This window comes from Helicoverpa armigera, chromosome 24 (genome assembly GCF_030705265.1).
Source record: "Helicoverpa armigera isolate CAAS_96S chromosome 24, ASM3070526v1, whole genome shotgun sequence".
Classification (NCBI taxonomy): Eukaryota; Metazoa; Arthropoda; class Insecta; order Lepidoptera; family Noctuidae; genus Helicoverpa; species Helicoverpa armigera.
The window spans coordinates 7370345-7386224 of record NC_087143.1 but is presented as its reverse complement, the minus strand read 5'-3'; the positions used below and the strand labels follow the sequence as shown (position 1 = coordinate 7386224).

The following is a 15880-nucleotide window of genomic DNA, read 5'->3' as shown; positions in this document are numbered from 1 at the left end:
GAAATAAGCGAAGAATCTTTCGTTGATAAAACACTCCAAATATATTGGTTGCGAGTACATAATATACTTACATTCCGTATGTACAAATATCCGGAACAATGATTTTGTTCCGTGCGGAAATCGAACCCGAGACACGCATCGTAGAAAATATTTCGCTAATCATGATATGATACTTTTTAAAGGGGTTGCCTTTACCTAAAGTGATAGGCACATAAAGATGACTTTGTACTCCAAAGGCACTGAAACAATTCGAAAAAAAAAACACTAAAAACTAGCCTTGTAGTTAACTTAATTTATTCTCAACATAACTTTGCCAATATCAGATCAGATACTAAATGAGTAAATTTTTCACTTTCATTTTCAAACTGACCCAAATTCACAGCAACCAGCCACCAGTAACAATAATCTAGGCGACCGATCATCACTTTCAATCGCCTTACGGCTGTTCCCATATTCTATCTATTTGTTCTTTTGCTAACTAAGGATACAATTTTGGCATTAGCCCCATACTATGGAGAACAAAATGACTAGACTAGCGGAGGTGCCATAACAGAAAATCGCCTAAGAAAGTATTGCGCCAAAATGCGGGTGAGCGGGGGGACGAGGAACGTTACTGTTTTACCCCTAATAAGTCTTCCTCTGACTCGACCATTTTACAAGCTTTTTTGTATAACAAAACATCGTGGTCAGATGTCTTAAGGAACTCGGACGCCCCGTCGGCCGTCAGTTCACTCGTAACTGATCGTTTTGGTCACGCCCACTGTACGAATTTGAGCTAGAAGGAGGCGCCTGACCTACCTGCATTATGGCATCTTGCTCATCTTTCCTTACTCTGTGCCACATACAGTATATAAAATATTGGGCTGAAAAAGTGTAGTCTCACTATAAAACATGTAATCGACACGAAAGAAAAAGAAGTAAATAAGTCCCTATCTCCAGTAATCAAAACAGCAGATATATCAATTATTGAAAACTGCCGTTACTCATACATATGTACTTACACAAAATCTAACCCATCAATTTCAAAACCTTAAACGATTAATAGCGATGTCGTCAACTGTTTCGACAGGCTATTGTTTCAACTTTTGCTTATTGGGTTACAAAGTCACCCGACGAGCAATAGCCTGATAAGTTAGTCATTATATACGTGATTATTAAGGCCTTGAAACTGCTGGTGAAGACTGGGAGAACTGGTTAATCAGATTTTGTGGTCTATGGGTGACATTTAATGTGTGTTGTCACCTTACTGAGAAATATTGTTTTGTATTGTCTTCTTGACATGTGGATTTGGTAAGCAGATGATGTACAGCTTAGCAGATGATGCACAGATAATTATAATTTATTAGATAAATCAAGATGTTCTTAACTAAATATAATGTCATCATCTTTCTGTCATTGATGAACGTCAGTCGTAGGTACATCTATGTATATTCTACTATCTTCCGTTAATTGTTAAATCTATTCCAGTTTTCATAATACCAAAATCAGACTTGAAACTGTGTTATGAAAGCTACCATATGCGACTATTTTATGTACTACAAATGTAATTCAGAGGCCGATCATAAACTTGGCGAAGATCCGTATGTAGCAGTTTCTATTCATTTTCATGTATCCTCGAAATCTTTTATCTTTCGTCGGTAGGTCTTGACTGGTTAATCTGGCAAAAAGTAGAACACTCTTTCTTTCTTAATCCTTAAATCTGGACCCAAATCAAAAACCTACCAAACAAACTCTCTGGAAAATCCCGCATTTTAATACACCACAACAATAACCAGTTATAAATACATACTATATTTACTACTGCCTGTTATATTCTAGAGCCCAAGCTCCTTATAAAGAAATGCGTGGGCGAACAAGTATCGTAATTATTCTTATTGTGTACTTCCAACTATTGTATGTATAATACGACATACTTACTTGTTGTGCTCGCGCACTTTCTAATTAGAAGGGTTGGTTTACTGGCTGGATGTAGTTATTGATGGAATAATTTTGTCTAGGGCCATACGTTGACTAAATAAGATAATCGGGAGAGGTAACTGAGGCAAAAAGTACTCTTCGATCTTTTTTAATAGTTACTTTTTTGACTTACATTTTGAAAAATAACAGTATATATTACAGTTATACTGATGTAATAAAATACATAGTGTTATGTATACCTGTATATAGTATATTTATCTAGCCCTTTGATCAATAGAGTATTCTTGTGCGAAGATGTAGCCAGACTCCAAAGATAGTATTTGCGAAAAATTCTAGTGTTCCACTAAATGGTTTTTTTTTTATTTTCTGCCATGAGGACACAACAATACCGTTTTAAGATTGGCATATACCCTGGCCAAAAGGCCACGTCTTTACCCGCATTCTTTTCTAATAAAACCAAGCTGAAACTATCGACTAATAAAGTTTTTTTTTAACCACTCAGTAGCTCCACAAACAAACCACATTCTTCTACCCAAAAACCCAATCAATTTCCAATTTAACATCCCATATAAGGCTCAGACTACACTATAATCACTCCCCAGTCTACACACAACTGATTAGATGTCACTGGGTTACAATTTAACCGCCCACTGTCCGCAAGTGTGTAACCAGGTCAATTCGTTCGTGTTACGAGTATGTAGAACTGACCTAATGACAATTGTGTTGAGATGTATCGGAATTTGAGAGGACAATGATAAGGAAAAAGATTTGAGCATGTCGCTGTCTTCTAAGGCTTCTGTCATCAAAGTTATTTAAACTACAATGGCGGGGAATTTTAAACTAGAATTGAGAGTCGTTATTAAACTTCTCGTATTGGAAGACCCATGGTATCCCTGAGAGCAGAAATTCTATTGGTTGCTTAAAAATTGATACTTTTGGCGGAGTCTTGGCTTAGTTGTGCGTTTTGACTAAATGATCAAAGAAAAAGGAGCCAGAACAAGAAAATCTTATCCTTTGATTGCTAAACAATCGCAAAGGCGTTCTTTTGTTATTGTTTTCAAAAATAGAATTCATGACTGAAGTATTTTAGGCAAAAACTATGGAACCAATTTTAATGTTACTTTAAATATTAGCTTTATACCTACGTCATAATTAAAGAACTTGTATGTATAGGTATGCTACTTTTTATCAGGGTGTAGAAATTAGTTCATGTGGAATGCGAGCGAATCTGCGGGCAAACCCTAGTATGGGAATATGACGACCACAATAAATAAATAGTCTAGTCGTGTAATAAGTTGTCATATTTAGCTATAAATAAAACTATCAATAAATAAATAAAAGAGATAGTTTAATAGCGTGGCTTTGCCTTCATAGCTGCACACGACTCAGCTCGATTAGTCAATTAATGGTCAGAGTCGTTTGAGTATTGATAAGCTGTAGAGCGCTATGTGCTAGCTCTTCTAGAGTACTTATGTCTGACTTAGATTTTAAGCTTTAACTATGTGACAGGTAGGATAAATGAGTAGGTATGTTTTTTATTCATTGATACTTACTCTAAACTTTTTTGGATGCATTTTATAAATGAACAGATGAGCTTTACAGCTCTATAATTTAATTCTGTATATGCATTACATTATGTGCACATGTTATTTTACATGATCCTATATTATGTTCCTTTTGATGCACTAACCCATATCACATTCTTTTTAAAAACTTAGCTACTTCAGTCACACTTAGCCAAAACCAACTTCACCCCGTAAAAAATGTCGGTAGTCATAAAAGCCTAATGCGCTCCACGGCTAATATTCGTACTCAAAGGTCTAAACTAACGTTAATCTTAATAAGAGACCTTATTGACCTTAGGGTCCATAGCCATAGCGGCCTTAATAGGGGATTATGGCTGTTATAATTTGAGGTCAAAAATGTGAACTGGACCCCTTTCTTTGTGAGTGTCTGTGTGGATTTTGAAAATACACGACTCTAACTTTGCTCGGGTAGATTAGGTAGTTGTATCTATTGGATCATTAACTTGTTTTAGTATGTAAAAATCATTCATTCCTTATTAATATTGAAATGCAAAATTCCCAAAATGATTTTCGACAAAAAATCATCATAAAATATTTATATGAATTCTGTACCTACAAGTTTTCATTAGGTTTTTAAGTGTATTTAGTACATAATAATTTAAGCATTACACATATCTACATATGTACATATTATTTTTCATGATTCTGTATTGTGTCCCTTATTTGAACTTACTTCAGACACAGTTAGCCAAAACCAACTCAATGCCGTAAAAATTTCGATCGTCATAAAAGCTTCAAGCGCTCTATAGCTAATATTCATTCTCAAAGGTCTAAACTAACGTTAATCTTAATAAGAGACCTTATTGACCTTAGGGTCTATAGCCATAGCGGCCTTAATAGGGGATTATGACTGTTATAATTTGAGGTCAAAAATGTGAACTGGACCCCTTTCTTTGTGAGTGTCTGTGTGGATTTTGAAAATACACGACTCTAAGTTTGCTTGAGTAGTATTAGGTAGTCGTATCTATTGAATCATTAAATTGTTTAGTATGTAAAAAACATTAATTTCTTATTAATATAGAAATGCAAAATTCCCTGTTTTTCGACAAAAAATCATCCTCTTTAGTATAATATTAGTTCAGATTCCATCATCACCCGAGCCTTTTCCCAACTGTGTTGGGGTCGGCTTCCAGTCTAACCGTATGCAGCTGAGTACCAGTGCTATACAAGGAGAAACTGAATATTAATTCAAACACAGTTCAGATTATCTAAAGTTTATTAAAAAAAATCTTCACAAATTCCTCAACTGTAAAACGTTATGATAATTTATTAATTCCTCAGACATTTTTACGGGTCATTAAGAAGGATGCTGTATAAGACAGATAATCTATTCTTAATGATGATTAATATAATAATATCCTTCATTGCTATTGTTGTATAAGGTAAGCAGAGATGTCTTTTGTGTTATATAAGGACATTTATTATTTTGGAAGAAGTATTTAATGTAATCATGACCTCTGAATGTTTTTAAGTTAAGGAAGTCTTGTGTTTGTGGGTGGGAAATCATGTAATGATTCCTCTTGTTGTGAGTGGAAAGTCAGATGTCTGAAGGGAATGTCTGAGTTTTACTGGCCACGGATAGTTACTGATCAATCCCCCAGCAATGGCTTATGGCGAGATCCCGCCTTAGTTCTTCAACTATTTTAGGATTAGTGGGTTAAAATAACTGAATTTAGATGAGAGGTACCAGTGTTTTATCTGACCATCCTCAACTCAGTTTCCCGGATAACACGATAACCCTTAGCAAGACTGGCTGTCACAGTTTGAAGCATGTGACTATCCGTAACGATAACGACTGCCAAGAAAGAGTTACCGCGGCCCTGGTACATTAAAAGGCCTTTGATGGAACACGACGGTTTTTAGTCAGTAAGAGTCTGACACTCCCTCGCCGCTGCTAAGTTTTGACGTCGTTAAAAAAAAAAGATGTTCAAATGACAGCCGGGACCCACAAATTTAACATACCTCCCAAAATACGGAGAATCTCTTCAGGGCATAGACCGCACCAAACATTGCTTAACCGACCCGTCTTATAACTTAGCCACGTGCAAACTACAATAAATGCTATAAGCACCTAATCTAAAGCCTATAATAATGAGTGTTAAATAAAACAGGTCTAATTTAGAGCACATAAGGCTAGCCTCACGCCGCTGTAGGTAATATAACCCCGTTCTTATATTTGAGGCTTGAGTGATTGGTACTCGCATGTTGGGTGGCTAGATGTGGTATAAATTGAGCGCAGTTTGGAATATGTGGTGAGCGTGGTTGAAATTTTATTTTTAATATATTTTAGGCAAATATGATATGTGTATGAACTTTATTTTAAGAAAAAAATCAATTTAGGCTCGTATGTTTCGTAAGTTGAACAGTTCAAAAATTTCAAAAAGTAGCCACTGTTACAAAAAGGAGTTCATAATTACTTTCTTTTCTTTTAGCAGCTGAATGTATTTTCTAGTAATAAACTAAAAACATGTTAATATACAGACAAAGACACACCCATTTCTGACTCAAAAAGCACCAAAACACCAATTACCAAAAATCTCTCTAAAACGCGAAAAACCTTGAGTTAAAATACCAGTTTTTTTATTAACTTTCACTGAGTATTCATCTAAAAACGTCAACAACATGTGTGTATCACTTTCACTGTTTATCTAAACTTTGAATAGTAAAGCTTTGGGCCACAATTAGCATAATGGTTCAATATCAATAAAATGTTTTATGATTCAAAAGTGGGAGAAAACTTGAGGTTTTATCTTTGATAGGTGGGCGTGTTTTTGCATAGTTTTAATTAATAAAAATAAAAAATAAAATTCTCAACTGTTACTACTTTGACTTAGAAGATTTAAATTTATTTATTTGAATTCAAATGCTTTCGTATGATTCATGCATTTTAATGACTGTAGTTACCAAATAGATAAACCTAGAGTTAAGAAGACACAGACAGTTTACTTAATGTCGACCCTCCAATCCTAAATGTTTTTTTGCCGAATCACTTAATTAAATAAAACAAACACAAACAAAAAACAACTGCAATGTTTCTTTCAAGTTTCAATATTATATATTTACGTATTCTTAGTAGTTAATATAATTTATAAATACCTATATCACATTTCAAACGTTAATTTTTAGCAAAGGCGCATCTAGTAAAACTATATATCTAAAACAAATAATAAGCAATGCGGTTGTCATATCCAGGCCACGCTCACTTTCGATAGCTTTAACACTTAGATGCATGACCCTGTACGAGTTACTGAGAGAAAGTCATTAATATAGGCGCAAGAGGTCAATGGAATGCATAATCATCTACATATTAATATGGGATTAAAAGTTGATTAATAAAATCTAGTTTTATGTCTAGCCTTTTTCCAATTAAGTATGGGTCGGTTTCCAGTCTCACTGGATGTAAGCCCAGCCCCAGTTCTTTTCTACTTAAGTATTACTTTCAGAATCCATTTACCCGGTCAATACAATACATACCTACTCCTAGCTTAGACGGCTTGTAAGACTTTCTGGTAAAATATTCTGGACCGAGTTATCGTGACCAAATGATACGTATACATGCTGATTTTATACTTATCAAAATAAAGATTATGAAGCCTTGTTTTTCTGATCAGGAGCAGATTTTTAAGTCCTTGAATAAGTAATATTTCAAACTTCACAGTAGTTTGCAATTTCGATTGTGGAAATTGAGAACTATTTTTATTTAAACGACAATCTCTCAAAATGAAATATTTAGGTGCCTAAATAACTGGAAACAGTATCGGAAGTCTTTAACTCTACATCAAATAAATTCAATTTTCCCTTACTTTAACGTCACCATTTTACATTAAGAAAATAATACCTACCACTGATGACGTAGAACCTTCTAATCATGAGACAAGACAGCAGACAGCAATGTAGGTTACACTCACTTTCGATATCCAGTGACCCTACGTCTGAGAGAAAGCTTAAGCGTGGGATGGGTGGGAGATTGCATTTTTTATTACACTAGTTTCCGGCTTTCCGCCCGCGTAAAGCACTGGTACCCAGCTACATTCGGTTAGACTTGAAGCCGGCCCCAACATAGTTGGGAAAAAGGCTCGGAGGATGACTAGATTCCGTCTGCGGTTTCACCCGCGTCTCGAAATTATTCCTTCCGGCATGGTGACATAAGCTAGCCCTATGTCCTTCTCCCGGGTGGAAGCCGACCCCAACATAGTTGGGAAAAGGCTCGGAGGATGATGGATGTCCTTCTCCCGGTTCTAAGCTACCTGCCCTCTAATTTTCAGCTTAATTTTTATAAATACAGACTAGTGGACCACCATGGCTGTCATTTGAATATCCTTGGCAGTCGTTACGAGTAGTCAGAAGCCAGTAAGTCTGGCAACTAGTTTTACCTAGGGGTGTTGGGTTGCCCGGGTAACTGGGTTGAAGAGGTCAGATAGGTAGTCACTTTATATAAAAGCATTGGTACTCTTCCGCATCTGGTTAGACTGGAAGCCAACCCCAACATATTGGGAAAAGTCTCGAGAGATTATGATTGAAGGCATAACTACATTATAATTAGGACAGGTTCCAATTTAACTTGAAAAAAAAACATCGAAAATTTCCCTAAAATCTTTCAAAAGCGTGATTGCCCAACAAACAGACTGAGTACCACAATAACCCGGTATCCGGCAATAAAAAGAATAAAATTAAGTTATTAAAATAATTTGGTATTGTAACGTGTTATTTAGTTGTATCTTGTAATGTAAGTTATGTAATATAATTTGTAAGTACATAACATTATGTGTTCAGTTCAATTTTGTTGTTGAACTTTCCCAAAGATTGCTATCTTAAAAATTCATGAATGAATTTCATAAGTTTGAAATTAAATGGCAATATTTAACCGACAACAAAAAAAAGGATTTTTCTTTTCTCCATACTGTCATAACAGCCACTTAAAATTATAATATAATATAATAAAATTATATAAAATAAAAAAAAAATATATAAAAATAAAATAAAATTATTATATAAAAATAGACAGTCACTTAAAATTATTCAAAACTGTAAAGTTTTTTATTTCTGGTTTATGTTTCATATAAGTATGAAATTGAATTTCAATATTTAACCGACATAAAAATATAGGATTATGATTTTCTACTCGCTTTTATAACAGCCAAAATATAGTCATTTAAAATTAAGGCATTTCATTCAAAACCACAAAGTTAAGGTTAGGTTTAGCTTTGAAATAGTTACTCAGAAAAATACAGTAAAAATCTTAATAAGCTATTCAAAAATGTCTAACCAGTTTCTTCTTTGTTACAGATTGCACGAACACCGTTCCTCATTTTAATAAGGTATAATTTTGATATTATTTTCCACGCTACAATCTCCGTAACAACCGCTAGTTTTTTACTCGACTGCATTGAAAGAGGGTTCGTCTCGCATTGTTGCTAACAAAAAAGATTTTAATCTTCACCTAAATACTGGTTACCAAGTTCCTGTCGTTAACAAGTAGATTGGCTTTGATTTTTGAATAAGGTTCTGGGAACTTTATTTAGATCTACAGGTATGAAATATAGAACATTTAGGAAATTTGATTTTGTACTAGCTGTTACCTGTGTCCCGCAGAAAATACTAACCGTTATCTGACAAAATATAGAGTAAAATAATATTTCAAATTGGTTATGCAGCTTTCATCGATGGAAAAAAAAATGGTCCACTTCAATCTATAGTTTCGACAAAGAAACCAGTTAACTTTATGTTAAGAAGATTTTCACCACAGAGCTTTATTTTTGACAATATGCAAAGCTACTCTTCATAACTTTTAAATAAATGTCACTCGTAAGGATACTCTTAAAAAATGTGATATTTCTTAACACAGAACTTCAAAACTGACAACTGATCCTTTAGCACATGTTATAATTCACATAAGAATCGAAGGTAGACAAAGAATAAGAGTTACAACACAATGGCTGTCTAAATGTCGTGGTGTGATGCGGTTTGATGTGCCGCGCAATCATTATGGCATGTGTTGCCGTGTAAGATTGAGAGTTGGACTTTTTTAATAATGTCTAGTCTAATTTTTGTACAGCACAGAGGTTTTTAATAGTTAGATGTCCAGTAATAGACGTATGGGTGGGTTAATAGTTTCGCATGCTGATGTTAATAATTTAGTAAATGCATCATGAGACATAAATAGTTAATTTCGATGTTATTTTCTAGTGATATTAGCCGATTTGTTTAAAATGCGGAGAAGATACGAAGGTTATTGTTAGCCAGAGATTTTGATTGGCAGACTTATTCAAGTATGATTAGCTTAACCCAATAATAAGATGAAGTAGATATTCTATACGATCAGTCAGATAAAGCAAAATAATAATTAGGCTGGAATTCAACGCTAATAAAATTGCAAAAGAATAACCTGATAATGACTTAGCTGTAAATAACAGTACTACCAATAGTTTCAATATCTTCAAAAGCGTCTAATGAATGCCTTTTCCTATACATTTCTTAATTCATCTGTTACAAAACTGACGGGAAGTAAGATTAGTTTATAGGTATCCCACACAAAGTAATGAGCTACGCCTACCAATTCCATAACGATTTCCTCCTATTAACTATTTAATAGGACTCTGTACAAAACGTGTAATTTTATATCGCTTTATTGAGCACTGTTCAGTGGTATCTCGAATAATTGCTCTTAGTTAATAGGTAAGCATAGAAACATTTCAAGTTGGCTGGAAGTTATAGAATGAATTTCGTGTGAGAGACATATTTTTATAGTTGTATTTTTAATTTCCATCATTCATCTCCATACAATGCCTTATATTATGCAATCATCTCCCGAGCCTTTTCCCAATATATATGTGATATAATTTATATAAAGTACATCAATACAGTACACTATAACGAAAAAAAAATAAAAAAAATCTTAAAAAAATAGATATTACCCAAAAAGACCGACTTAACATCGAACTACAACATAATATTTAGCCGGCATACAATTATCACTAATGCCATTGTCTTTATTCACGCCAAGGGGGCGTGGTGCGAATGTTACGGAGAAAGTATGACATTTAAAACTATATTGTCTGATAGTAAGAGTGGTGTGCGTGGATCGACACGTTTTGATACTTGGTTAGTGAATTCATTAAATATTTGGAGAGAAGAAAGAGTTGATCTTGTAGCTCGTATCTTAAATTATATCAAACTGAAGAGTATTTTGTGACCTCTTTAGTAATCAGTAATAAAGGGGAAATTTTTGTTTCTTTGTACCAAAAAAAGGCTTCGTAAAGGCGAAACTACAGAACCGATTCGAAAAATTCTTTAACTCTTGGAAAGTTCTTCCCGAGTAACATAGGCTATATTTCAGCCCGGTGGGGGCAGTAGGTCCCACGAGAAAACGGCTTATGGATTCAAAGAATATAATTTATAACCAAAGATACCTTACTTTTAGTAACAAAAAGAACATACATTTATAAAGGTTTAAAATATCGCTGATTTCGAAGAATCTATCAAACCGAACTTTCAAATCACAAGAATAATCTACCACAATCTATTCTCAAAACTAATAGAACACATTTCGACATCCCGATTCCTAATGTCAAGGTATTCGTACTTTTTCGATGTCAATCGTTTGACAGGTCGATTTTTTTTTATAAATAAATGTCGCTGTCATACAAGGCATTGACCGCCTAAAGGCGTGGTTTGAATTAAAAATTATGGTAAGAAATAAACTTATATGAGTTTGAGTCACGTTGAGTTTTGCTGTTCAAATATTGCATAAGTAAGATTTTTGATAAATTATTTTTCATGTAGTTTTAGAGAGAATACCTATTGGTTTATTATAATTAAGATTTTGCGGGGGCTGTGGGATAGTTCGAGAAAGTTACCACGTCACTGGTACATAAAAGGCTTAAGAACATGAAAAAAGGAACATGGTGGGTTATAGTCAGTAAGAGTCTGATACTCCCTCAAGCTGAATCACATTCAGAAAAAAAAAACAGACTTAGCATTCAAGAAAAACTACTAGGTATATAAAACCTTAATATTTTTGGTGACAATACCAATTGACACTGAAGTCGTAAAACGAAAAATAAAGTACTGACACCGATGCCAAATAAAGATACTCCTTTGACGTAAATAAGAACGAAAACAAAGGGATTTATCCTCTTACTAATATAAAAGTTACAACACTGTTTAATATTCAAAAGCTATCTAATACCTTCTTGAATGTTGTCATCACCACGTTAGATACATAGTTCTATGACGAAGAAAAAATATTTCACGAGCCTATCATTACCGACATTAATTACATACCAAAGTATTATCTAACATCACCTATTATGTAAGCTACGCAATATTTAATTAATTACATTCTAAATTCATTATTCATCTTACAGTTACTTACCAGGTTTTGAAAGTGAACAATGACTAAAGCGAGAGTGAAATAAATTCAAACCACAAATAATAGCAAAATCATTCGATTATATCACTCGATTTAATACATAACATTTCGAAACTAATGTAATAACTGAACATTACCCGCGGTTTCACCCGCGTCCCGTGGGAACTATTCCCCGTACCGGGAAAAATATAGCCTAGTTTTCCTCTTTATTAACCGACTTCCCAAAAAGGAGGAGGTTATCAATTCGGCCGGTATGTTTTTTTTTTTTTTTCTATGTATGTACATCGATTACTCCGAGGTTTATAAACCGATTTACGTGATTCTTTTTTTGTTCGACTCGGAATAGCGGCCAGTTGGTCCCATAGTCATCAGGTCAGGATCTGATGATGGAAACCCTGAGAAATCGAGGGCAACCTTCGAAAGTTGTAGGCATACATAGGGTAAAAACTTGATACTCAGGTGTACGCCTAAAAGCACTATTCAACAGTGAAGATTTGGAGCTGATCTGATGATGGAAACCAGAGAGGGTCGAGGGAACTCGACAACTGAATATGTAAACTACCTCGTGTTTGGGCTTAAATTATTTGTATTAACAAGACCTTTTTAACAGTGAAGGTTTGGAGCTGACCTGATGATGGAGACCAGAGAAAGTCGAGGGAACTCGACAACTGAATATGTAAAATACCTCGTATTTGGACTTATATTCTTTGTATTGATGAGAACTTCCCACTTGTATGGATAGTGACAACTATACGTATCACTGCAAAGCTTTAAATAAAAAACTTTTTTACAAAAAAATTAAACCGACTTCCCAAAACACTAAAAAGCAAAAAAAAACTATTTTTAGGTGCATCGGCCTAGAAGTCGGTGGCAAAATTAACTTAGTAACATCCATTAGACACCGAATTCTAGGCCGATGCACCTAAAAATTTTATAATATATAATATTAGTCATCATCTCCCAAGCCTTTTCCCAACTATGTTGGGGTCAGCTTTCAGTCTAATCGGATTCAGCTGAGTACCAGTGCTTTACAAGAAGCGACTGCCTATCTGACCTCCTCAACCCAGTTACCCGGGCAACCAAATACCACTTGGTTAGACTGGTGTCAGACATCTGACTACCAGTGACCAAGGATGTTCAATGACAGCCGGGACCTACAGTTTAAGATTCGAAACTAATATATAAGGAAAGAAAATAGTTAAACCGTGTAGAATCCGTAATAACATCACCCTATGTACCACAAGATGGTTGCCGTATTATTGGTTTGTTCCTATATACTCCAAACCCATTGTTCTCTGTTAGCAAAGTTTTCATACATTTCTTCCACTTGGGTCCAAAATTTTGCTGCGGGTTGTTCGAAAGAGATACCGCGGCCCTGGTACATAAAAGGCCTATGACGGAACACGACGGTTTTTAGTCAGTAAGAGTCTGACACTCCCTCACCGCTGCTAACCCACAGCGGGAGAGGTCATTTGATGATTTTTGACGTCGTTAAAAAAATAAAAAAAGGGTCCAAAATTTTGTAGAACAAAATAAATAAATTATAATATATCTTCAAATTCGTTCCACATGGCTCCAAAAAAATCTGTGTATTGCTAAAAAAATATCAAAATTACGTCTCTGTTCTTACAGTCTTTTGGAGCTCGGGCGAAGCATTTTACTAAGTATTTTTTTAGTTTTTTTTTCACTTTGGACCCGTTAGGAAAGAACTTATGGAGCATCTGAGAACAAGCCGTATTATTCAAGTAATGCAAATACGCTCTACAATTAAGCAGGAGCTGGATCGAGTCATTATATCGATATAGCTTATTACTCGATTATCGTAAGTGCAGTTCTGCATACGTAATCGCTGAGTATCGGTAATATCGATTGGAGAATCGTGTGGATTGAACCCTGAGAGTTAACAATAGGGTGTGTGGGCTAGATCGGTGTACCGTTTCTTTAATTTATTTCCTGAGTTGTGCTGGATTACTGACTCTGATCTTTAAACAATTTTGATGAATTTAAAAAAAAACTTCAAAAATTAATACAACTACGAACTGTAGTTCAAATATGCAAGCAGACTCAGAAGAAACCCAAAATATTTGTAGTTGTTTTACAACCAAACTTGCATTTTTTTGAATTGAAAAACGTTGTGCTTAGGTACCCTAAACATACAAAACCGCAAATTGTTTGTTAATAATAGTTTAATTCTTCCAATATGAAATTATTTGTCAATATAAAAAATATGATTGTATTTTTCAATAGAAAAAAACAAGGAACACAAAATATGGATAACTTTGGACTTTCTACCACTAGTCATGACAACCCACAGGTTTTTGAACTGCATTAGTGATTTGCGTTTTGAAGCCTTGCCAAGGCTAATACTAATAATAACAATTTCATTCTCATACTTAGCTCATAAGAAAGATAAATTACCTCTATGATAATCGTAATTATACACTTCAAGTAATAAATTAAAATTCACTCAACCCCTTCCGTTGGACATGAGTATCAGGAATATTATACAGGGCTGTCGAATAAAATTAATCCTTAAAACTAAAAATTAATAATGTAAGTTTTATTATATAATAGTATGTTGTTTATAATGTAATTTATTTTTTAATGGAAATGAGGACAATTTTCTAAGGATTAACATTACTTTATATCAGGATTTTAAGGACAAAAATCTTCAATAAAATCTCAGCTAGACTATGCTGTTACACTCCTAAAGATAAGTTCTAAAATACACGTGCCTATTGCTTAAAATATAAGAGTACAAAATGATATTCCTACCCCTTCCTCTTGTTATACCCCCAAATAGTATGCTCTTTAAATGGAGCAGTATATAAAAAAATCTGTTGAACATTCTGATACAATACATTTTTCTTCAAAAAATCGCTCTTATTATATCAGAACTTAAACCTACCTAGGAAAATACACGCACCAACCCTAGACCCGTAATCATATGTAGAAAAAAAAAGATAAAACCCGACCGAAGCCGCGGCACAAACGAGTATAGTAGCATCGGCAAAAAAATAACGGCGGCGTATAATTATTATCATCCTGGTTAAGAGGATGGTCTCACTACGTATTAAAAGTTATTTTTAATCGTATTAAAGGCGCGTCTATGAAAACATAAAAAAAACTCGGTAATTAGTCATTTGCATGCATTGGAATCTCGTGAAAATTCCATCTACTTAGCTTTTTCCCAGCGGGGTCGGCTTCCAGTCTAACCAGATGCAGCTGAGTGCCAGTGTTTTACAAGGAGCGACTGCCCTATCTGACCTTCTCAACCCAGTTACCCGGACAATCCAATACTCCTAGACTAGACTGGTTGTCAGACTTACTGGCTTATAGTCATAAGCCAGTAAGTCTGGTAACCAGTGGGTCACCCACAGCGACTGCCAAAGATGTACAAATGACAGCCGGGACGTACAGTTTATCGTGCCATCCGAAATCTCGTACAAATTCAGGAGAATATTATTATTTGGTATAATATATAATATTGGTACATATAGCCTTTTGAAAGGACGTCATTCCTTAAAATGGGCACGTGGGTTATATCGGGCAATGACTAATGCCTACGATTGCCTAATCAAGATCAAGCTACTGTGTGTGACAAAAAAAGGATACTTACGATACAAAATAGTTTTTTAAATTAGCGATCACGAAATCAGACAGGAAACCTGCTTTGTATTCGTGAAGTACAATTCTCATCAAAGATTATGCCGTTCCGAAGTAAGACGTTTGACGTCCTGCGCAGTGTGAGTATTGTGAAGTTGCTGAAAGTCAGCTTTTCAGTAGAAAAGTTATTTGACGAGGACCTCAAAATATTTTATTATTTATAATGCCTCTGACTTAAAGTTAAGGAAAAACAAAAAATTATATCTGACTTACAACAGGTGTCATATTTGTACCACATTAGATCTGTATCTTCCAGTTTCGGCACCTAGATCGATTTTGCTCCGAAGCAAATTTTATCCCTATTATTGAATATGCTTCTTTTTCCTCAGTATTGACCAAT

At 34.6% G+C, this 15880-nt stretch overlaps 1 protein-coding gene across 3 annotated transcripts in view; it reads left to right on the top strand.

Moving 5' to 3' along the window:
- The window catches only part of LOC110371137 (uncharacterized), a 118268-nt gene that overhangs the window by 23235 nt on the left and 79153 nt on the right, over positions 1-15880 (top strand). For all 3 annotated transcript variants that reach the window (XM_064041144.1, XM_064041143.1, XM_064041142.1), the window contains exon 2: positions 8790-8821. The gene's annotated coding sequence lies outside the window, so the exon portion shown is untranslated. The remainder of the gene's footprint in view (positions 1-8789; positions 8822-15880) is intronic.